The sequence below is a fragment of the Macaca thibetana genome, chromosome 9 (genome assembly GCF_024542745.1).
Source record: "Macaca thibetana thibetana isolate TM-01 chromosome 9, ASM2454274v1, whole genome shotgun sequence".
NCBI classification, from domain to species: Eukaryota; Metazoa; Chordata; class Mammalia; order Primates; family Cercopithecidae; genus Macaca; species Macaca thibetana.
The window spans coordinates 77666173-77693221 of NC_065586.1; positions in this window are offsets into that span (position 1 = coordinate 77666173).

A 27049-nucleotide genomic window follows, 5' to 3' on the forward strand; every position below is an offset into this window, starting at 1 on the left:
TCCTAACTTCGCCACAGCCAACACCTGAAGTCTGCACTAACCCGACCCAGGTTCAGCAGCCTCAGGACTCATACACACTGTCCAGCAGACCATTTAGAAGCCTGGGAACTGGAGAACAACCTACTCCATTCCAACTCTGTTAGCACCTGTCCTGTTCCCTCAGGGTCTGAGGTTGGGTCAACCCACTCAGCTGACACCATGACAACCAGGACTCACTGGCAAGCTCACATGAGTGCAAAGATGGAGCCCTCCTTCCCTTTACAAGAAGTGGTGATCTTGCCACATCGAAGAACAGGCAAGCTTTAAAGGTGTCTATATCGGGTTGAGTAATGAGGTTATGCCATGAAATCACTCCTACAGACAGTCACAAAACAGGCATTCCCTGTTGGTTTCAACAATATTATAGCCCAGAGATAGACTCTGGTATGCATCTGAACCACGAGTCAAGGGACCTGGACCAGGGGTGCAATAGGGAAACAGATTTCATTCCTGCCTTTTTAGGACAGGGAGCTGCGGCAGTGTCCTCAGTGCACTTCACCAGGAATTTCACCCAGCCACCCTCATCATGGCAAGTGCCTACACTCACCACTGGGTGTAGATATAATGGGCAAGTGAGGAGCTCCAGCTCTGCCTAGCTGTGTCCTACCACCTCAACAGTACAGGATATTGGAAACCCTACTGTTCAGTCCTTCACCTGAAACTACAGAAATTACCTCACAGTAAACAATGATCAAATTCATACACACCTACTTATGCAGCAGTTGGCTCTTATTGCAAATATCACCTACTGGCCTGTAGGTTGAACCACACACCCCAATACAAAACTCGCTGCTAGAAGTGCAGAGGACTATAGAAGCAAAGCCAAAATGCCCTACCCAATGCAACACTCTCCAGATGAGAAAGAAACAGCATTAAGATTTCTGCCATTATAAAAAATCAGAATGTGTGACAACTGAAAACTTTCTGGCAATGGTGCGAAGCCAAAATATAGGTACAGAGATAACATACGGAGAATTCAAAACATGGATCACAGAACTCAATGAGCTCCAAGATAAGGTTGAAAATTAAGACAAAGAAACCTGTAAAGCAATCCAAGAAATAAATGAAAACGTAAACATTTTAAAAGAAATCAGTTAGAGCTACTGGAACTGAAAAACTCACTTACAGAATTTCAAAATGCAATTAAAAGCTTTAGACTAGACCAAGCAGAAAACAAATTTCAGAACTAGGTGATCAGTCTGTTGAACTAAGCCATTCAGACAAAATTTCAAAAGAGAATTACAAAAATGAACAAATCTGCTAGAAATATAGGATTATGTAAAGTAATCAAACCTATAAATTATTAGCATTCTTGAGGGAGAAGGAAAAATATAAACAATCTGGAAAACATATTTGTAGGAATAGTTCAAGAAAATTTTCCTAATCTTCCTCGAGAGGTAGACATTCAGATATAAGAAATCCAGAAACACCTGTAAATACAACACAAAATGAACATCACCAAGTCATATAGTCACTAGACTATTTAAGGTCAAGGCTAAAGAAAAAATCTTAAAAGCTCAGATCACTTACAAAGTGATCTAACAGTATACTTATCAGAAGAAACCCTTCATCCAGAAGAGATTGTGGGCTTATGTTTCGCATTCTCAGATAATAAACTCCAACCAAGAATTTTACACCCCACCAAACTAAGCTTCACAAGGAAGGGAAAAATAAAAACTTTTTCACACAAAGAATTGTGAAGGAAATTTATTACCACTAGACAAAGCATACAAGAGATCCTGAAGGGAATTATAAACATAGAGATGAAACAAGAATACCACAAAACCATGCCCTAGTACATCACCCACAGACCCTTTAAAGCAACTACACAACAGGAACTACAAAACAACCAGCTAATGACTTCATGATAGAACAGAACCTCACACATCAATATTAACATTGAATATAAATGATCTTAACACCTCACTTAACAGGTACAGAGTGGCAAATTGGATTTTAAAAAATAACTATTTGTTGTCTTCAAGAGACCCATCTCTCACATAATAACAACCACAAACTCACAGTAAAGGATTAGAGAGAGATATGTCATACAAACAGGAAAAAGAAAAAAAAAAAAAAAAAGCAGGGATCACTATTCTTATATCAGATAAAATAGACTACAAATCAACAACAGTAGAAACGGACAAGAACAGCACTACATAATGGTAAATGGTTCAATCCAACAAAATGACTTAACTATCCTAATTATGTATGTGCCTAATATGGAAGCACCAAGATGCATAAAGCATGTACTTCTAGATCTACAAAAAAGGCTTAGATAGACGTACAATAAGAGTGAGGGACTTCAGCACTCCACTGGAAATGCTAGCCACATTATTGAGGCAGAAAACTAACAAAGAAGTCCTGAACTTAAATTTGGCACTTTACCAATTGGACCTAATAGATTCTTACAGGACTCTCCATCCATCGACCACAGAATACATGTTTTTCTCATCTGCAAATGAAACGTATGTAAGTTCAACCACATGTTTGGCCATAAAACAAGTCCAAATAAATTTAAAACAGTAAAAATCATACTAACCATAGTCTCAGTACAGAGTGGAAGAAAAATAGAAATAAATACTAAGAAGCTCTCTGAAAGCCACACAATTACATAGAAATTAACAAACTTACTCCTGAATGATTCTGGGGTAAACAATAAAATTAAGGCAGAAATTTTAAAAGATCTTTGAAATAAATGAAAATAGAGACACAACATACTAAAATATGGGATACAGCTAAATCACTGTTAAGAGGAAAGTTTATAATGCTAAATATCTAAATTAAGACATTATAAAGACCTTAATTTAACAATATAATATTGCACCCAGAGGAAAAAGAGCAAACTAACCCCAAAGCTAGCTGTAGTCTGTTTTCATCCTGCTGATAAAGACATACCTGAGACTGGGAAGAAAAAGAGGTTTAAAGGACTCACAATTTCACATGGCTGGGGAGGCCTCACAATCATGGAAGAAGGCAAGGAGGAGCAATTCGCATGTTAAATGGATGGCAGCAGGCAAAAAGAAAGCTTGTATAGGGAAACTCCTTCTTATAAGTGGTTACCAGGTCTTGTGAAAGTTATTCACTATTACGAAAACAGCATGGGAAAGACCTGCCCCATGATTCAATTACCTCCCACCAGGTCCCTCCCACAACACATGGGAATTCAAGACAAGATTTTGTTGGGGACACAGCCAAACCATATCACTAGCAGAAGCAAAGAAATAACCAAAATCAGAGAAGAACTGAATGATATTAAGACCCAAAAATCCATACAAAGGATCAACAAAATAAAAAGCTGATTCTTTGAAGGAAACAAGGGGATTGATATGCCACATCTAGATTAACAAATAAAAAAAAGAGAGAAGATCCAAATGAGCACAATCAGAAATGACAAAGGTGATCTTACAACTGATTTAAAGGAAATTCAAAAGATTCTCAGAGACTACTATGAACATCTCTATGCACACAAACTAGAAAATCTAGAGAAAACTGATAAATTCCTGGAAACACACCACCTCCAAAGACTGAGTCAGGAAAAAATCAAAACCCTGAACAGACCAATATTGAGTTCTGAAATTAAATCCAAAAAATTTTTTTAAAAACCTACCAAAAAGAGTCTGGGACCAGAATGATTCACAGCTGAATGTTACCAGATGTATAAAGAAGATCTGGTACCAACCCTACTGAAACTATTTCAAAAAACAGAGGTGGAAGAATTCCTCCCTAATTCATTGTACAAAGCAAGCATCACTCTGATACCAAAATCTGGCAAAGGTTTCACCATGTAAACAGTACTAAAAACAAAATCCACATAATCATCTCAATAGATGAAGAAAAGGCTCTTGATAAAATCCAGCATTCCTTCAAGATAAAAAGCTTTAGCAAAATAGGCATCAAAGGAACATACCTCAAAATAACAAAAAAGCCATCTATTTCAAACCCATAGTCAATGTTACACAAAATGGGCATCAACTGGAATCTTTGCCCTTGAGAACCAGAGCAAGACAAGGATGCCTAGTCTCACCACTCCTATTCAGCATTGTACTGAAAGTCTTAGTCAGAGAGTGCAGGCAAGATAAATAAATAAAAGGCACTTAAATAGGAAAAGAAGTTAAATTATATCTCTTCACTGATTTTCTAGGTATGATTCTATTCCTAGGAAAGCCTAAAGTCTCTGTGAAAAGGCTCCTAGAGCTGATAAAGGACTACAGTAAAGTTTCAGGTTACAAAATCAATGTCAAAAATCAGTAGAATTATTGTATACCAATAACATTCGAGCTGAGAGTTATGTCAAGAATGCAATCACATTTATTAGGTTGGTGCAAAAGTAATTGCAGTTTTTGCCATTTAAAGTAATTTTTGAACTAACCTAATACAATAACTGCAATTTTGCACTAACCTAATACAATAGCCACACACAGACACACAAATAACTTGGAATACAGCTAATCAAGGAGGTGAAATATCTCTATTTGCTGAAAGAAATCATATATGATACATATGAATGGAAAATTATTCCATGCTCATTGACTGGAAGAATGAATATCACTAAAATGGCCATATAGCCCAAAGCAATCTGCAAATTTAATGTTATTCCTTTCAAACTATCAATGTCATTTTTCACTGAATTAGAAAAAAAGTCATTTTTAAATGCATAAGCCAATAAAAAGGAGTTTAAATAGCCAAAGCAATTCTAAGCAAAAGAACAAAGCTAGCGGTGTCTCATTGTCTGACCTCAAAGTATACTTCAAGGGTACAGTACCTAAACAGCATGGTATTGGTACAAAAACAGATACATACCAATGGAATAAAATACAGAATCCAGAAGTAAAGCTGCACAGCTATGACCACTTGACCTTCAACAAATTCAACAAAAATAAGCAATTGGCAAATGACTCTGTATTCAATAAATAGTGCTGAGATAATTAGCTTGCCTTATGCAGATATTGAAGCTAGACTCCTACATTACAGGATATACAAAAATTTACTCAAGATGGGTTAAAGATGTAAATTTCAGACCTAAACTGTAAAAATAAACCTAGAAAATATCATTCTGGACATCAGTCTTGGCAAATAACTTATGACTAAATCCCCAAAAATAATTGCAACAAAATCAAAAATTGATAAGTGGAACTAAAGAGCTTCTGCACAGCAAAAGAAATTATCAATGAAGTAAACAGACAACCTTCGGAATGAGAGAAAGTATCTGTGACCTCTACACTGACAAACGTTTAATATCCAGAATCTATAAGTTAAACAATTCGACAAAAAAAAAAAAAATCACATTTTAAAATGGATAAAGGACATGAACAAACACTGCTCTAAAGAAAATATACATGCAGCCACCAAATATATGAAAAAAAATGGTCAACACCACTGATCATTAGAGAAATGAAAATTATAACCGCAATGCAATAGCATCTCACAACAGTCAGAATGGCTATTTTTAAAATGGCAAGGAATAACAGATGTTGGCAAGATTGCAGAGAAAAGGGAATGCTTATACACTGTCGTTGGGAATGTAAACTAATTGACCACTGTGGAAAGCAGTTTGGATACTTCTCAAATAACTTAAAACAGAATTACCATTTGGCCCAGCAATCCCACTATTGTTTATATAGCCAAAAGAAAATAAATCATTGTAAAAATAATGCATGCATTCAAATGTTCATCGCAGCCCTATTTGTTATAGCAAAGATGTGCAATCAACCTAGATCCCTATCAATAGTGAAGTGGATGAAGAAAATGTGCTACACATACACCATGGAATACTATGCAGCCATACAAAATCATATTCATTGCAGCAAAATGGATGTAGAGGCTATTATCCCAAGTGAATTAACACAAAAATAGAAGCCCCATTCCACATGTTCTCACTTGTAAGTGGGAGCTAAACATTGAGTTCACATGGACATTACAATGGGAACAATAGACACTGGGGACTACCAGACGGGAGAGGATGGAAAGAAGGTAAGGATTGAAAAGCTACCTATTAAGCACTATGCTCACTACGTGGGTGATGGAATCATTCATACACCAAACCTCAGTGACATGCGATTTATCTATGTAACAAACCTGCATATGTACTCCTGAACCTAAAATAAACTTGAAAACCAGTAAAGTGGAACAAAAAAAGTCTTTCATTACATATTCCACTACACAGTTCACTTTTTGACTTACTTTCCAAAGAAAAATTATGTTCAATTCCACATCACTTTTTCCGGTTTAGTTTCTTGACATCTCACACCTTGTCTTCAGGGTATCATCGTTGCAAGCAGTAATGCAAACTTCCTACAATTCAATTAAAATTATATAATCATCTTAAAAAAAAAAAAAAGCTGAATCTCCTCAAATAAAATTTGTATCTCTTATCTTCACATCCACAATCTTTCATAATTTTGCTATAGTCATCTTCCATTCCCATAATTTTCGTATTTCATAGCCTATGACACAGTCACATGATTCTGTTCTTTCAACACACCACTCATTGTTCTAGCTCTACAACTTTCCACTTGCTATTTTTACTGTTAGAAAACATACACTTTATCTTTTCTATCTGTGAATGCCTTTTTTATTTTTGGAATCCCAAGTTAAAAGTATCTTATTTGTATAAGTTACTCTGACTCTCACAGTAAAAACATAGACACAAATACTGCTTCCTCAACAATTAGTTCAGTCTTCGAACATAACACATATATTTGCATAACCACATTGGTTCATTTTTGTTTGAATCCCCCTTTTGATTTAGCATTATAGATATATTCTATTTCATTTTAGTAGAAACAGCTTTGTAATCTAAAATGCAACTTTGCACAAAGCAGGCACTCAAGAAATATATATTTACCTTGAAAGTTGACCATTTATTATGAGCTACTGATTCATATTACTCACCATCTATTTGGTTGAAAATTATTTAGAGTCTTTACTCAGAGATAACTTCAAATATAATTGTACATTGTTCTAGCATACCTGGCTTAAAGAGATTAGCACGTTTTCTGTATTCTAAGCAGAATACTAATTATGTCCAATAAAGTTCTTACTATAAGAAGGATTACAGAGATTTTGAGAATTAAAATCCACAAGGACTTTTAATCATCAATATCCTAAATATTATAAACTATACATTTAAATTTTAGATGATAAAAGTAAATTTTTAAATGTTTACAAGACAATGGATCTACTTGACCTCTTGCTAACTAAATGGGTTGTGAAAACACTTTTTTTGGTTTGATTTTGCATCTCTCATATTAACCTTACTATCAATAGGAGCTTCTCTTATAGAAAAGAGTCCTGCTAATTATATATCAGTTAAGTCAATACAGTGGAGCCCTGAATAAAAAGTATATGTGAAAAAAAATTATATGTGTTCATATTTTGCACTAAAATATATTATTTAAATGGAACTTTCAAATTAAGAAAAAGAAAGAATAAAATTACCAAAACTGTTTTATATGTTGCAGGGATTTTCAATTTCAATATTTTGATACCTTAAGACATTAAATTATCTAGATTATTTTTGAAATGTCAAAATGAATGTATGATTTACAGTAAATTATCAAAAGTTACAGATAGTGTGTCTTTTAATAAATAAGAGTAACTACCATTACTTAAAAGCATAACTTTATTTGGTTTTCTAAAAAGATTTGTATTCTTTAAAAAGAAGAATTAAACACAGCCCTCAATACATCATAACCAAAAGAACATGGAAAAATACAGGGGTATTATTTTTCTTGCAACTCAGTTACTTTCAAGAGATTATGTCTGCCAGGATATATTGCAAGATAATTATTGAGCAAATGCTATATAGATAAAATCACTTTGCTTTTCATATATAGCATATTAGTCTGTTTTCACATGGCTATAAAGAAATACCTGAGACTGGGTAATTTATAAAGGAAAGAAATTTAATTGACTCACAGTACCAAATGGCTGGGAAAGCCTCAAACAACTTACAATCATGGCGGAAGCAGAAGCAGGCATGTCTTACATGGTGGCAGGTGAGGGAGCGTCTGTGTGTCATTGCAGGGAAAACTACCATTTATAAAACTATCAGATCTTGTAAGAATGCACTCACTATCATGAGAACAGCATGGGGGAAACCACCCTCATGATCCAATCACCTCCCTCCCTCGACAGGTGGAGATTACAGGTTCTTCGCTCCACACGTGGGGATTATAATTCGAGATAGGATTTGGGTGGGGATAAAGAGCCAAACCGTATCAAGGGAATACTACAAAAGTAAAAAATATGTTATTTTATTTGGAATTGCTTGGAGTTTGTTGAAAAGATAGCAAAACTGAATAAGAAAAAAATAGAAAGTCATAAATAAGTAAATAATCAGCTATGTATAGTGTACAGGGTGCATTTGTATAGACTTGAAGACAGAGAAGGTATTACACCATAGCCATGTGGACTAACCTGCTTGATGCCCACTTATGGTAAAAAATTAAAAAAAAACAGTAAGAACAAAAGTAGGTAAAGGTAACATATACTTTGTTACTTTAGTTACCCAAATTCGTATGTGCCTCTCTCTGGGTGAGTAGAAGATAATAAACCTGCTAAAATATGTGGTGAGAATTTACAGCAGAGCAGTAGTTAGATGGTTGCAGGAATCAGAAGTGTTGTATTTAAATCCGTAGAACAACTGTATAATCTAAGTATCATCATCCTTATTTGACCAATAGGAAACCAAATATCACAAGGTTTAAATAATAATTCTAGTTCCAGTCAATGGTTTTACGTAGTAGGTATCATATTAACCCAAGGTTTTTTGTTTGTTTCTTTCTTTGTTTTTGTTTTGTTTTTTCCTCTTATGTTGTTATCACTGTAGCTTATTGCTTCTTATTATACCATAAAATGAACTTTAAGGAATTGGTGGAGAGAAAATCAGGATTTCTATCATCAGAGATGGTTTTATCTAGTCATACATGTTTGAATATAGCATTTCTAGTATGTATCTTACTAAATATAATGTCTCCAAGAGTATCATGAAATGACAGACTGACTGTAGTAATACAATACATATTTTCTAAGTGAATAAATGAATGGGTAATGTAAGCAGAATTATGAATATGGGAGTAAAAAAGAAAATGTTATATATATATATATATATACATACATATTTCAATAGAACAACAGGTTAGTGATCTTAAGCTGTATGTACCATGTTACACAAAACATATTCTATTTAGAAAACATTTAGAACTTTTAGGAGAGGATGCAAAAGAAATTTCAATATGGCATCAGTTTTCAAAGTGCCAATAATTTTTATGTCTGTACTTGAAATTGATGACCACTATCTCCATGCAACCACCAAACATGTTGCAGCATAACTACGCAGATGATTTGGCTGTCTTCGTGATCAATTGTAGTCTTTAAAACCTTTTGCTAAGGGGAAATCAATTGTGCCATGATTTATTTCAATTATTTAGAGCAGTGGAATGGCAAGAATATTGGTCCTTTCAAAATAGGGCTAAATAACTAGAACCCACCGAGTAGAGCTTTGCTCTATGAGAAACATAGTTTACACTGTTCAAACACTTAAGCACATGAACTTTGAAAATAAGCATGAATCACAGAAAGTACAAATATTTATTGAGGCCAAAGAGTAATCAAACTTTATCAGTATCCTTTCATTATACTGTCAGGTCTGAGTCTTAAACTTTATACCCTCAAATACATAAAAATAAAAAAGATCAAACAAGTTAGTTTCTTTCTTTCTCATGTAATGAGGAGATGAAGAGAGAAGGCTCCTAAACATTTCCACATCATGAGGTCTTTCAGAGATTTCTTCTGTCTAAGCCCCTTTCTCTGAGAGGCTAGTCCTCAACTGCATACGGTCGGAAATTATAACAACTCTGCCCTGGCTGTAGAACATATTCCTTGGATTGAATATCTGGAGTTTGGAACTAGTTTATTATACCTGTCTTTTAACTATGGCTAGTGTCCCTTCACCAAACCACTGGGAAACATACCAATGAAGGGAATTCTGGCACCCTTGAAAGAAACACAGTAATAGATGTCCTATGTCCATTATGAATGAAGTCAGGAGATTCTGCTACTGAAATAGGTTTCTGGGTGCCATGGAGATGACTGGATTCAGGAGCGGTAGCAACACTTAGCCCCAAGAGACAAGGTGAGTGTCATCACCATAGTAGGTAACAGTGTCAAATAAATAATCCTATAATTTGATCCACAAAAATCTTTAGAAGCATCTAGTTGTTCATGACATTGTTTAGGACTTAAGTAGATGGGGAGCATGCTAAGATCTCATTTAATATTATTAACTGAAAAGGACTTTCAGCCTGCTACTGTTTCTCCTGATTTTGAATGCACACTTGGAACAAAATCCTAACATTGGCAAAAAAAAAAAAAAAAAAAAAAAAAAAATCTGTGCATTCAGAACTAAAATTGAAGAAAAAGTCAAAGGTGGGCCTTAGATTGTTTCCTAAATATTAAAATTATAAACCAAAAGATACACCATCCCTGTGGAATCAGTGAGATTAGGTCTACTACCAAAGATTTGGAAAATGTAGATTAAAGGAGTCTTAATGCATACCATTTCACTTGTTTAATTTAGGCAGAAGTTAGGTGAGACTTGGAAAATGACTAAGAGTGGTGACATTAATGGCAGATGCATTTCAAGATATGTTTCATTTATGTGAGCTAATCACAACTTGATTTTCAGCTATAATTTTGGCATTTTTTTCTTTATTTCAAACAGATAATACCACGCAATGTCTATACCCTAGGGAGACAACAGAAGTTCTAATTTGAGGGCCATGTAATAATCCTTTTGGATATCCCTCATAATTTACTGCTGCAGTTTTCAAAGTGGGCTATATCAACCCTTGAGGATCCCTGAGACCCTTTCTTGGTGTCTTAACGATTAAAACCATTTTAAAAATAATATGAAGATGCTTATCACCTTTTTTTGGTTGACATTTTCACTTATGGTGTAAAACAGTATTAGATAAACCACCACAGCCTTAGCAAAAATCAGTACAGTCACACCAATCTGCACTAGCAGTAAATGTTCACTAAATATACTTGATAGACTATTCAGTTTTACTTAAGAAAGTCATTAGTCAAGTGATAAAGCATTTTACTTTTATTAAATGACAACCCTCAGATACCAGTAGTTTTAATATTCTTATGGCATAATTGGAAGTATTATGCAGAAAGCATTTCTGTGGCACTCTGAAGTCTGATTATTGCCTTCAGGAGAGGTATGCAATTGTAGTAACTTAAACTAGTCCATTTTTTAAAATAGGATACCTTTTTTACTTTAAAGAATGCCTGGGTATATACCCACAGGATTATAAAACATTCTACTATAAAGACACATGCACACATATGTTTATTACAGCACTATTCACAATAGCAAAGACTTGGAGCCAACCCAAATGCTCATCAATGATAGACTAGATAAAGAAAATGTGACACATATATACCATGGAATACTATGGAGCCATAAAAAAGGATGAGTTCATGTCCTTTGCAGGGACATGGATGAAGCTGGATCCCAAAATTCTCAACAAACTAACACAGGAACAGGAAACCAAACACGACATGTTCTCAGTCATAAGTGGGAGTTTACCAGTGAGAACACATGGACACAGGGAGGGGAACATCACACACTGAAGCCTGTCAGGGGATGGAGGGCTAGGGAGGGACAGCATTAAGAGAAATAACTAATGCAGATGATGGGATGATGGGTGCAGCAAACCACCATGGCACATGTATACCTTGGTAACAAACCTGCACGTTCTGTACATGTATCCCAGAACTTAAAGTATAGTAATAAAAAAGATATATATATATATATATCTTATATATATATAATTATATATATAATATTTTCAGTGATTCCTGACCCATATTGATTTATATATTGAATATACTCAATATTTTAAAAGTTTAAAATGATTCAGCTTTTATTTTGATGAAAGAAACACTACTAGAAATAGGTAATGCTTTCTCATTGTATAGATGAAGGAGATGATGCTCAGAAAAGTAAAGTAAATTATTGACTTAATAAGACCCAGTTAGTCCCATAAGTAGATTTCAGTATTAGAATCTGTAATGGGACTAGATTTAAAAAAAAAAAAAAAATTAAGGGGCTTATTTAGTGGTTGGACACCATTTGTAGTAGCAATGAATAAAATAGGGAAGAAAAAAAATGACTAAACTGATTCCTATATGAATCACTGCACCCCAATAAATTGGCATCCACTTTCTAGTGTCCATAAGTTGAAGGCTTAACTTAAACAAGCTTACAGAGTTAGAATGGAAACAAAAAATTGTCATAATTGAGGAAAAGCAATGTTCCATCTAAAGCTCAGTTCTGACCTGGGTTAATGAAGTGTGTGGTAGAAAATATGACAGGTATTCAGAAGAAGGAAAAGTCACTGAGTTACTGCAATTGGGAACAAGTTACTGGAGCTTCTTCTTGAAAAACGAAAGGTACAAAATGTACTGGATTTGGCGATGCAAGGAAGCACTTTAGGTAGTGTAATACAAATAAAGAATAATGAAAGGTGGGGAGATGTATAGTAGTTTGGGGTTCTAATTGCAATGAACTAGATTTTTGTGTCCCACCAAAATGTGTATGTTAAACTCTTAACTTTCAATGTTATAGTAGAGGAAGCTTTGGGGAGGTAATTAAATCTTGAAGATGAAGCCCTCATGAATGAGATTAGTGTCCTTATGAAGAGAGCTCTCTTATTCTTATTCCATCATATGAGAATATAGAAGAAAACAGCAGTCTGCAACCTGGAAGAGGGATCTTGCCGGAACTCAACCATATTGGCACCCTGATATCTGTCAGAAATAAGTTTTTGTTCTTTACAAGCCACTCAGTCTATGGTACTTTGTTAGAGTAGCCTCAAGATAACTAAGACTTTATTATTTTCCAGGAAAAATTCTATATAGGTTTGGAGTAAGAGTAAATTGCGGGAGAAACTATATTGAGAGGATCTTGAAATCTGAAATGAGCTTCAGAAAAATTCAGGAGTTGACAGATGAAAAACAAAGCATATATATTCAGTCTCCAGCAAAAGAGTGGATTTAACATGAATACAATTACTGATAAAAAGCCTCTGTCAATATCTTAAGTTTGTGCTTTCATGTACAAAACTGGATGATGTTTGAAATATTTGTTGGGAACCTAAAATACACCAAGTTTAATAAGTAAGATGTTTTCACATGAAGTACCTGCTTCATTCTGTAACAATGATATGTATCATAAAAATTTTCAATAAAACAAACACACAAACAGAACAAATAATTTAAAATATAACCGCAATGGCACAAATCTATTTAAGTCTGGAACTGAAACTAGTATTCATATTACTCTACCTTTCCAAATATTGAATTTCTGTGAATTTTGTCAATTGGTTTTCAACAAATATACTAAAGTAATTTAGTGGAAAGATGATAATCATTACATTGAATTATGCTGGAACATTTGTATATCCACATGGATGAACTAATGTTCAAGAATTACCTCATTCAGTGTGATGGATTAACTTGAAATGAATTATAGGCCTAAATCTATAACATAAAACAATAAAATGCTATAGAAAAGTAAAAGAAGGATTCTTTTGGACTGTGGACTATTATAGATAAGAAGAAAAGAAAACACAAAATGTAAAATGAAAAATAATAAATTGATATCTTCAAAAATTAAAAAACACTATTGCTTTATGAAAGACACAGATACAAAAAAATTAAGGCAATGTATATAGAGAAAATACTTTCTATCTCTCTCTTATTTGTGTGTACTTACATTCAGCATATAAGAGCTCTTAAAATTCACTTAATAAAAAGACATAAAACACATTAATAGTAGAAAGTTGACAACGGTTTCAAAGATATTTCCCAAAGAAGATATGTGAATGACCATTAAATATATGAGAAGATGCTCAACGTTATTCATCAGTACAGGGAAATAGTAAATTAAAACCACAATGTAAAAGCACTTAGCATCCATTCAAAGGTCTAAAGTTAAAAAGAAACACAAATATTGATGGAATGTGAGATACTGGTTGTTGGAGACATTCTAAATGGTATCAGCCTCTATGAGATGGGTAAACAAGCACTTTCCCTATATTGCTGTAATTGTACTCCAACTGTCTGCCTAGGATAAATGAGAATATATATCCACACAAATACTTTTAACTCCCCAGTTGCTTTTTTGCCTGGCATCGTGGAGTTACAACCTGTGCACACACAGCTTACTATTAGCTTAGAGTGCATGCATGGATTAGAAATTCAGAAAAAATTCAAGGTGACTCCTATGCCGACATTTAGAATATTTTAGTGCATATGACCTTATCTCCAGGTGTGACCTACAATTCCAGCCCCATCAGCCTCACTGAATTTATATGTGTGTGTGTACACACACACACACATATATATAAATAATTCATATATAAAAACATGTTATATATACAAAATAATTCATATATAAAATTCATATAAAATAATTCATATATAAAATAATTCATATATAAAAACATGTTATATATACAAAATAATTCATATATAAAATTCATATAAAATAATTCATATATAAAATAATTCATATTTTAAAACATGTTATATATACAAAAATATGTATTTTTTTATTTTTTTGCTTTTCATTTCATTGATTTTTGTTCTTGACAGAGCGAGAGCATTGCCATCTTGGACAAGCACCACAATTTTAAAATTTCCTTTGATCAAAAGCTGCCTAAATCCAAACCAAAGGGCATCAACCTAATGGCTAATGTCAACATGACCATAAACCACAAGTGACATCTCTGAACAGAAACATTCCGACCCTAAGATAAACCTCTCCCTGACCATAAACATGCCAACTCCAAGATAACCTCCCCTCTGGCCAGAAAGATGTCAGCCCCAAGATAACCTCCTTTCCTACCAGAAACATCCCAACCCCACAATAAACTTCTCCTCCACACAGAAACATTCCAAGCCTGTGATAAGCTCTCTCTTTCTGAATCCTTAAATAATCTTAGTCTGTAAGAGGGAGTGCTCCTGACTGAAATCAGCCAGAAGCCGCTCTCAGGTTTATTCTCCAAAGTAAGACTGTCTTTGGCTGTTAAGTCACTTTTTGTGTTTCTTTCCTCTTTCTGTAACTCTTACAGTTCTTACAATCATTAATTCATTTATTTACTTTTATTTTTAAAATTTTTAAACAGAAAACAACATTTATACATACTTATTGTGTACAGCATGTTGTTTTGAAATATGCATATATTGTGGAATGGCTAAATCAACTCAATAACATATTCATTATTTCACGTACTTATTTTTTGGAGTGGGAACACTTAAAATCTACTCTCAGCAATTTTCAAGTACACTGTTGATGAAAAGATGTAAACTCTGTAAAATATTAAAGAAATTTATTCTGAACCAATTAGCAGTGACCATGACCTGTGACACATCCCTCAGGAGGTCCTGAAAACATATGCCCAAGGTGGTTTGGGTGCAGCTCAGTTTTATACCTTTTAGGGAGACATGAGACATCAATCAAATACATTTACCATACATTGGTTTGTTCCTGAAAGGCAGAACAACTTGAAGCAGGGGCTTCCAGGCTATAGGTAAATTTAAACATTTTCTGGTTCACGGTTGAGTTTTGACTAAGGACCTGGGATCAATAGAAAGGAAATGTTCAGGTTAAGATAAAAGACCAAGGTTCTTTTGAAGCCTCATAGTGGCTGCCCTTAGAAACAATAGATGACAAATGTTTCCTATTCAGACCCTTTATAAGGTGCTAGACTCTGTTAATTTATTCAGAATTGAAGGGGCCTGAAAGGAAAAGGTCTAGCTATGTTAATAGGGATCATTTACAGATGTGAATTTCCCCCTATAAAGGTCAGCTTGCAGGGACATTTCAAAATGTGATGCTATTGGGATAAAATATTTAGATTTTCTTCCTTGTCTCATAATGTTATGCCAGAGTCAGGTTGGAAAGTTAAGTCATGGTATAGAGGGTTACATAAAACCCATCTGATGAGAATTTATGGTTTGCAGGGCATGACTCCTCAGACCACTTAGATAAGAATTTGGGCAAGATAAAAAATCAAAATTTAGTCCTCGATACAAAAAATAGTTAGTGACTATGGTCACTATATTGTACAATGGATCTCTTGAACTTATTTTTCCTGTCTAACTGAAACTTTGCATTCTTTGACCAACATCTCCCCAATCTCTACCTGCTGCCAGCTCCTGGTATTCACCGTACTACACCCTGCTTCTATTAGTTCAAGTCCTTTAGATTCTATATGTAAGTGAAATCATGTGGTATTTGTATTTATGTGTCTGGTTTATTTCCTTAACATAATGTCCTCCAGGTTCATCCATGGTGTCGTAAATAACATGATTTTATTTTTTATGTCTAAATGGTACTGCATTGCATATATACATCATGTTTTCTCTATTCATTTGTCAATGGACACCTAAGTTAATTCCATATCTTGGTTACTGTGAATAATGCTTCAAAAAATATGGGAGTGAGACAGAGTAGGGATAGGACTCACACCCCCTCCCCTCTACTGCAAGCTCGTGGAGAGGAGAGCCCTGTGGGGGTCCTCAACCAGACCATCTAGATCTTGCAATGCAAATCTTGCTCAAGCCATCATACCCACTGACTGCAAGACCTTGAGGAAGCTAAAATAAACAACTCTCACTATAAATCTTACTCAAGGGAGACAACCTTATCTCCCACATGCATACAAGATCAGAAGAATGATCAATCCTTCACTTCAACTTCATTATAATACTCGAATCACATTTGAGGGTGGAGATTTAACATGCTGACCAGAAATGTGACATATTTAAACCCATGGAACCAAATTGTGCAGTTACCAGAAGTTCCCCACCTCTGCATGCTTAAAAGTCATTCCCTTTCCTCTTTCGTCCCTTAAAAATTACTCTCCTGAATATATCTCGGAGCCAGCCAGAAAATTCTCCCTTGTGCTACCTGCTGTCCGGTCCAGGTATAAGGTCCAATAAAGCCTTGTCTGGGTAAATTCTTTTGGTCTCATGTCAATTTCTATTACATTGAGAGCCTAAGAACTCGTGGTCAGCAATAGGATTACAAATATTTCTTTGACATACTGATTTCATTTCCTTTGATTATATAGACAGAAGTGTGATTCTTGTATCATATAGTTGCTCTATTTTTGATATTTTGAGGAATCCGCTGTTTCCTATAATGGCTGCAATAATTTATATTCTTATCAAGAATGTATAAGTGATCCCTTTTCTACACATCCTTGCAACTTTTGTTATCATTCATCTATTTGATAATAACCATTCTAACAAGTGGGATGTGATATATGGTTTTAGTTTGCATTTTCCTGATGATTAGTGAAATTCAGCAGTTTTTAATATACTTCCAGGTCATTTGTATGTCTTATTTTGAGAAATGATTATTCAAATTCTTGATCAATTTTTTAATTGTTTGTTTTCTTGCTATTGAGTTGCCTAAGTTCCTTATATATTTTGGATTTTAATTTCTTATCAGATTAAGGTTTGCAAATATTTTCTTTTTCCACAGGTTGTTTTTTTCTGCAGACCTACATACCAACAGAATTGTTTCCTTTACTGTGCAAGATTTTTGGTTTGATGTAAACCTATTTGTCTACCTTCTCTTTGTTGCTTGTATTTTGAGGTTGTTGGGGTTTGGAATTCAATACTCCCAAATATGGCACTTTGACATACTGAACTAAAAATACTTCAGAGTATTTCTGACATCCCCCATCTTTTCTCCCATAGAAGTTAAAATTCCTTTATCTCTCTAAGATCCATATGTACCAAAAAGAAAAATTGTTTTATCTTCTTGGAGGGGACGGGAAGAAGACAAAGATGTGACCCTCACACCTAAACAGACTTTTTAGAAATACAATGAATATCTCCAAGGATAATTTAGACTCCAAAGAAAACTATTAACAAGTTAATGTCTGTTTTCAGGGCCATGCATCCATTCATTCTCCATAGTAACCATTTATTGCCCCTCAATAAAATTCCTCTTCTACCTCCTCCCATAACATATTTCTTAGGATCCAAGCCCCCATTCTTTCTGTAATCTCAAAATGATGTATAAATTTCTATAACTCATTAAAAAGATGGTTCCTGTATGTACACATTAACTAAATTTATATCCCTTTCTCCTATTAATCAATTTCCCTCATATCAACATTTTTCAATAAACCTTTAGGGGTACAAGAACCTTGACCCTCACAAGGTCAAATTCAAAATATCAATTGCCCAAACCAATATCATGAAGTTTTTCTCCTAGTTTTCTTTTAGCAGTTTTACAGTGTTAGATCATATGTAACCTCTATCATATTCCACTAACAATTTTAACAGAAATTGGTTAAAGTATTTCTAAAATTTATATAGAATCACAAAAAGACTTGAATAATCATAGCAATCTGAAGCAAAAGGGACAAAGCTGAAGACATCACACTACCTGGTTTAAGAGTATATGACAAAGCTATTGTTGTCAAAACAACATGGTATTGGTATACAACCAGACATGCAGGCTAATAGAACAGAATGCCAGATAGAACAGAATAGAATAGAGATAGAATAGATAGACACAGACATAGAAGAGAATAGAAATCTCAAAACTTTTTTTTTTTACATGGGGAAAGGGCAGTCTCTTCAATAAATCATATTGCTAAAAATGGATATTCCCATTCAGAAGAATAACATTGGACCTTATCTCACACTACATACTAAACAACTTCAAATCGATTAAGACTTAACCATAAGCCTCATGGAATTTAATTTTTCTTCTTAACCCAGACAGACCACTGTGCTCTTCTTGGTATTCCTCTCCTTTTTTTATTATCCTGATGTGCCTCCAGGAAGCTACCTGGGATGGTCATAAAACCCGTACCATGTGTTTCTCTTTGCTTAAAAAACCACAGTCCTATGCTTCCTACAGTCTAATGCTTTAGGATAATTCTTTTATGTATTTTCCCAGTACCCTAGCTGTTCAGTCAACAAACAAATACTAAATAAAGAAAACTTTGAATATTGTTTTTAAAAATGTGGGTCAATAATCTTATACATCTTTCTCCTTCATTATACATGGAATAGAGAGAATTAAAGTGACTGGCTTGTTACTTATTCACTGGCTTTACTGGGAGGATGTCTTAGGGGAAAGAAAATGAGATAGGAACTGTTCCAATCCTCTTGCCAAATGGTCCTCTAGGTAGACATATTAATGATATTTCTTAGCAGGAAGAACATTTATCTATAAAATCCCCCTATCACTATATCCCTGGCTAAGGATTACTTACAGTAAATAAACTAAGAATCCATGGATCTATGAGGCATTCCTCCCTGAAGAATGTCAAGTAAGTTCTACAAGTCTCTGGGGCTGAAAAAATTGAGATGCCTCAGAGCTTAAATGTATCACTTGGCCTGTGAGGTAATAACCCTACAGCTTCACTTACAGATTTATCTTTTATTCTTGGCCAGCAAGCACATGTCAAATGCAGGGAAAAAAGGAACTAGGGAGTCCTCTCAATGGTTCAGCTCTCTCTCTGTTTCATATGAGCAGAAAGTTGTCTTAATCCTTGAAATAATTCTTAAGAATTTATTTCTGATTTGTGTCCATTTAATTTGAAAATGTAAAATAATCCCTTTTTCTAAACTGAGTTTATAACGTAAAAATGTTTCCATTTATTTGTATGAATTTTTCTTTAACTTATTCCTCCCAGACTTTTTACAATATATTGCTGAATGGAGATAGTTACAATGCTCTAGTAAACCAGATAATGGAGGTCATAGAGAATGTTGAATGATTGAATTCAGTGTTTTCACCCAAGTTGAACAACCAGATTATGTCAATGGGTCCTATGCCAGTGCTCTCTGTTCTTTTAGCAGACAAAAATATTCCTCACCTCTACATTTCTCTTCAATAAAACCTAGTCAAGAAAATAAAATCATTTTTAAAAGATGTATTGATAACCAAGCATTTTTGTGTTAAATGTGTATATGCATACACACTTTTAAAATTTCAATCCCTTTACTCTCATGAAAAAGATAAATGTAAGGGAAAACATGTTTTAAGGAATAAGGTAGAAGGACAGGTAATGTCAAAGTGAGATCTGTAACTGAGGCTTGTTGACTTAGTGAATGGTACGTATGATAGTTTATTGAAGTACTGGTTGAACTGGAGTTTCAGATGTTTTTCAAACATTTGAAAAAATATAAAAATAGTGGTTTTATATAAACCACTACACTCAAGTGGTTTATATAAAAACCATTGAAGCACACATATATAAAAACAGAGTTCAAAATACTGCTTTTGAAAGGTCACCTGTGCCTGGATATTATTTGTTTTACAACAACCTTCACACAAACATATTAGAAATACGAACTGTGATTATTTACAAGACAATATATATAAGCAATTTTTAAAAAACCTATTCCGTGGACTCTAAGAAGAATGATTCTGCAGGATTATGTAGTGAAGTGATGTATTTGTAGTAAGCTTTGGATTTACACAAATTGTGAATCAAATTTGAGTTCCTACACTTATTAACTGTTATTCTTTTTTGCATCTTGGTTTTTCTTCACTTTCAAATGGGAAAATAATCTGTATGCTAAGAATCAACATCAGTTTAGTTAACACCCTTTCAAACGTGAGAAGCCATTTAGAAAAGAATGCTAGAAAAAACAGAATCTTTCAGCAATTGATAGATAGTAGATAATTTTTAAAGATCACTAATCCAGGTAAACTTTTTCTTGCAACAAACTCTAAAGCTTAGAGCAGTAAATATCAGAGCTCACCTAAGCTGGAATAAATACAGACAGAGCACAGTACAGAAATCTATACCCTAACAGATCAAATGAATACAATCCCTTTCTATATGAGTTAGGAAACATAAGAAAAAGAGAGATGTAAATATATTTGACTTTGATTCTATGTTAGAATGGTTCATACAATTTACAACAACTTCAGATTCTTCTTCTCCATCATTTTACTATACTTGTTTCCAAAGGGAAAAAATGCCACCAGCTGTTATAGTATCAATTAATTGCTTGTTGATTGTTGTTTCATTTTCTAAAATACGTAGTTGACCCTTGAACAACATGAGGGTTGGGTCTCCCACCCCACACATAGTCAAAAATATGCATGTGACTTTTGACTCTCTAAAAGCTTAACTAAAATAACCTGCAAGAGACCAGAATCCTCACTAATAACAAAAAATCAATTACCACATATTTTGTATGTTATATATATTTTACATTATAGTCTTATAATAAAGTAAGCTAGAGAAAATAAAATATTGGCCGGGCACGGTGGTTCACGCCTGTAATCCCAGCACTTTGGGTGGCCGACGTGAGCTAATCACAAGGTCAGGATTTCGAGAGCAGCCTGGCCAACACGGTGAAAAGCCGTCTCTACTAAAAATACAAAAACTAGCTGGGAGTGGTGGTGGGCACCTATAATCCCAGATAAAATCGCTTGAACCAGGGAAACAGAGGTTGCAGTGAGCTGAGATCCCACCACTGCACTTCAGCCTGGTCGACAGTGTGAGATTCCATCTTAAAAAAAAAAAAAAAGAAAGAAAATACTATGAATTTCTGGCTTCTCTATTCTGTTTCATTGATCTATGTGTCTGCTTTTGTATCAGTACCATGCTGTTTTGGATGCAGTAGTCGTGTAGTATTTTGTGAAGTTAGATAACTTTGTTTAGGATTGCTTTTTGTTTAGGATTGCTTTGGCCATTTAGGCTCTTTTTTGGTTCCACTGAATTTTAGAATTTTTTTTCTAATTTTGTGGACAATGACATTAGCAGTTTGATAGGAATAGCACTGAATCTCTAAATTGCTTTGGGAAGTATGGCTATTTGATGTTAATTCTTCCAATCCATGAGCATGGGTATTTTTCCATTCATTTGCATCATCTCATTTCTTTCAGTAGTATTTTGTAATTATCATTGTAGACATCTTTAACCTTTTTGGTTATCTATATTCTTAGGTATTTATTCTTTTTGTGACTACTGTAAATGGTGTTGCACTCTTGATGGCTCCTAAATTGAACATTATTGGTGTATATAAATGCTACTGATTTTCTTAGATTGATTTTGCAGCACTATTCACAATGGCAGAGGCATGGAATCAACACAGGTGCTCAACAGCAGTGAACTGGATAAAGAAAGTATAGTATACATACACCATGAAATACTTACACAGCCATAAAAAAATAATAAAATCATGTTCTCTATAGTAACATGTATATAGCTGGAAACAGCCTAAGCAAACTAATGCAGAAACAGAAAACCAAATACTGCATGTTCTCACTTATAAGTGCAAGCTAAATATTGAGTACACATGGTCATAAAAATGGGAACAGTAGACACTAGGGAATACAAGAAGTGGGAGACGGGAGTAAGGGTTGAATAAACTACCTACTGTTATGCTTACTATCTGGGTGATGGATTCATTTGTATTCCAAACTTCAGCATCACACAATATACCTTTGCAGCAAACCTGCACATGTATGCACTGATTCTGAAATAAAAGTTGAAAAAAAAAGTTAATAATGAATTTAAAAAGAAAATTGTATTAAGAAAATCATGAGGAAGAGAAAATATATTTACTATTTATTAAATGGAAATGGGTCATAATAGTGGTCTTTATCCTCCTCATCTTCACATTGAGTCTGAGGAGGACAGGGAAAAGGAGGGTTTGGTCTTAGTGTCTCAGGACTGGAAGAAGCAAAAGAAAATCTGTGTAAGAAGAATAAGTGGACCTTCAAATCTGCTTTAAGGGTCAGCTGTAAGTTCATGAGGTCTAGAACTTTGTTCATCGTTGTATCCCCTAAAAACATCATTGTGGCATAAGAGACACTGACTAGGTATTAGTTAAATAAATGCACTCATGAAGCTATTACTTCATTATAGCTTCCCTTCATTAAGGAGGGTTACAAGAAATTTAGGAAGCAAGAGTTCAAATTTAAGTTATAAGACTTTCAGTCTACACCTTTCAACTACATTTTTGTATGGAACAAACGAATCTAGAAAATATTTTATTGGGAGCATGTAAATGGCACTATTAAGTACAGGCTGATGTGACAATAAATCATTAAAGTGTGACAAGAAATATGGAAGGCAAAATTGAATAAATATTGGGGCTTTGGCATGATATTAGTAAAGCAGTTAGCAGACATAGCAAATCAATTTGCTTTTGCATGTCAACTTTTATAGAATGCTTCAATAAAGTTAAACTAAAACTGTCTGAAACTTGGCCAGGGGTGGTGGCTCAGGCATATAATCCCAGCACTGTGGGAGGCCAAGGCAGGCGGATCACGAGGTCAGGAGATTGAGACCATCTGCCTATCATGGTGAAACCGCATCTCTACTAAAAATACAAAAAATTAGCCAGGCATGGTGGCAGGCACCTGTCCCAGCTACCAGGGAGGCTGAAGCAGCAGAATGGCATGAACCTGGGAGGCGGAGCTTGCAGTGAGCTGAGATCTGAGATCGTGCCACTGCACTCCAGCCTGGGGGACAGAGCGAGACTCCGACTTCGTCTCAAAAACAAACAAACAAAAAAACAAACAAAAAGACTGAGACTTAAGAAAAGGTATTCTGATAAAGCTGTGCTTCTATTCCAGGTAGGACAGGGTCCTGCAACATCTCCCTCTTTTTAGGTTGTCAGATATTTATTACCAGAGTTGTCTGTATGAAGGTTAGACAGAAGCCTGGATGGGTGCTGTGAGATTTATGTTTTCCCCCTACACATAGAAGGAGGTGAGAAACAAAACCATCATTTCAGTTAACTCTCCTGATAACCTGTATGAAGGGATGATAACCTTAAAAAGCTGTTGTGCTACCATTTAGTTTCATCCCAAAATTAATTTCTTCATATTATATTCTGGATTTTTAAATAAAATATTTGGCCACTATGTAAATATTATACAAGATATTTAAAAGAATTAGTTTTGTTAGGAATAAAAATGCACATGATGTAAATTAAATCCATGTACATATTTCAGATTAAAAATATTTTTATACAATGTACTTATTTAATTAATGCTTAATTTGGACATACGTTTATAAATAATCAAATACTTTTACTATACCATTTATAGTTAAAATTAAACTAAACTTTAATTATTTGGAATCACAATATTATAGAGTAGAACAAATTTTAGAGGTATTATAAATTACCCTGTAAACTTTAACTATTATAATAAAACATTTCATAACAACAAATTTAAATTTTAAGGACTTTTTGGCTTGGACTAAGGGCTAACCATTTCCTGACTCTTTTCTAATACTTTTGTGATCATACTACCTAATTCACAATAAGATACCTCTGTTGCTACAAAGTATTTTAAACTGTACTTGTAGATGTCAACATTATTGTGTATCACTATATAAATTTATTTTTTTAACTACTCTTAAAGTATAAGTAGTATTGTATGAGTAACTTGCCAATTAAATTCTATCATTTACAGTTTTATTCAACTGCAGTCACTGAAGTTCAATGATTAAAATTCTAGGATATCTTTTACTATATAACCCTTAACTTACATACATGATTGAATATATTTATGCAATCATACGTGCACACACACACACACACACACACATATACACTCAATTCTATAATTTATAATTATATAAACCCCCCTTAATCCTGTAAAGGGGATTGCAATGTAAATATTTATAAATTATATCAGGAAATATCTTCACTATTCATCCCTTTAAATTTATGCTTGTGAATACATCTAGGTCCAGAACAGTAATGTAACTTGCCCACTGTTACTTACATAACCAGAACCAAAACTGAAAAACTTCTGGAAATTGCCATTTGAAAGGCAATGGGGCACTTCTTTAAAGATTCTTTATTTTCTCCAGTTACAACATTAATCACATTTCTAACCACAACCAAATGTAACCTGGCTTATGCTAACACACACACACACACACACACACACACACACACACACACACACCCCAAAACAAAAATTCACAAAACAATATTTATCCTAATTATGCATAACCCATTCTTATAACTGTTTTATTTTTATCTCAATTTCATTGTAGTGTATCCTTTCATTAAAAAAAAAATACTTCTCACACTTATTCCAAAAGCTACCAATTTAATGCATTTTGAATTGCATGTCATAAGATCTTTTGTGAGCTGAAAATTAAATTTAGTGAATGCTATAGTCTGGGCCAGGCAAGGTGACTCACACCTGTAATCCTAGTACTTTGGGAGGCCAAGGCTAGCAGATCACTTAAGGCCAGGAGTTTGAGACCAGCATGGCCAACTTTGCAAAAACCATTCTGTACTAAAAATACAAATATTAGCAAGCCATGGTGGTGCATACCTGTAATCCTAGCTACTCGGGAGGCTAAGGCATGAGAATCACTTGAGGCAGCGACATGGAGGTGGCAGTGAGTGGAGACAGCGCCAGCATGGGTGACAGAGGGAAACTCTGTCTCAAAAATAAATAAATACATTAATTAATTAATTAATTGAGTGAGTGCTATAGTCTGAATGTGTCCTTCCAAATTTCTGGTTGGAAATTTAATCTCCAGTGCAACAGTGTTGGGAGGTGAGGCACAGACCTCATGAATGGATTGATGATGTTATTGAAAGGGCTTGCAGATGTGAATTTGCTGTCTTCTGCTCTTCTGCCGTATGAGGACAAGGCATTCCTCCCCACTAGATGATGCAGCCCTTAACAGACAACTGAAACTGCTGGCATCTTAATCTTGGACTTCTCAGCCATCAGAGCTGTGAGAAATACATTTCTGTATTTTATAAATTACCCAGTCTGTTGTATTCTGTTATAATAGCATAAATGAACTAAGACTGTGAGTCCAAATAGTATTTTTAAAAATCATGAACTATAATAAAATTTAAAAATCAAAATAAAACATGGCATACAGCACACGAGACAGCTAAATATAGTATAGTGAAAGGTTTTCAGCTTGGTATCATGAATACATCTAGACAGAAATAAAATATATTTGTTCCTTTGAGTTATGGCGCCCCCTCCAAAAAAGGATAAAATCCACCACACTAAAAGTTAATGGCAGACACATTGACAGCTACTTCACTAAATATTTATTTAGTATTTTTTAACTATTACTTTTAAATATAAGTTAATATGCTTTATATGTTCCAAATAACTAATGTGAATTTTCCAAACATAATAGTCATTGACCAATTACATAACACATAATCATCAAAATTCTTTCATTATTTTTCCATCTAATTTATCACTGGTTATTAATTTGAAACTTTAACAAAGCATACTGTAGCAAGGTAATACCTAGCAACATTCGTTTTTCTTTAACAATCAATACTACACATAATCTATAAGTACATCTTGAATTATGTATTAAATATTTCATTATAATATACTTCAGAGAAATCCTATAGAGACATATTACAACTGAAAAACTTTTTTCTTAAACTAATTTAACACCAATTGACCTAATAATTAAATTGGACTGGCAGCTCCATCTATACTAACCTATAAAAACAAATAACAAGCTATCAATGTATAAGAGGTCTAGCAACATATTCTTGAAAGATACACATTAATAACATTAATCACAATCCTGTGGAATGTTCACATTTTAATAAAGCTAGATGTAAAAAATTCAATCTGTCCCAGGTAGTAGATTCAACTGAAAAGTACATTACAAAGGCCTTTGTGATGATACAATGGTGGGACGAAAATAACCAGGGATAAGGAAAACTATTGATATAATTGACATTAACATGAAATACAATTGTAATGGGAAAAAGCATTTGAAGTTCTCAGAGCTAAATGTATTTGATTTCATTCATTATAACAATACAAATCCAGTTTTTATGTAAATGTTTTTACTTAAACATAATCCTTTGGATTAATTTCAAAAGATACATAATTACCATTTGCTCACATAAATCCAAGTGAATCCATTCTGAACTAATAAAAAGAGTTTAAGAAATAATCCTGATT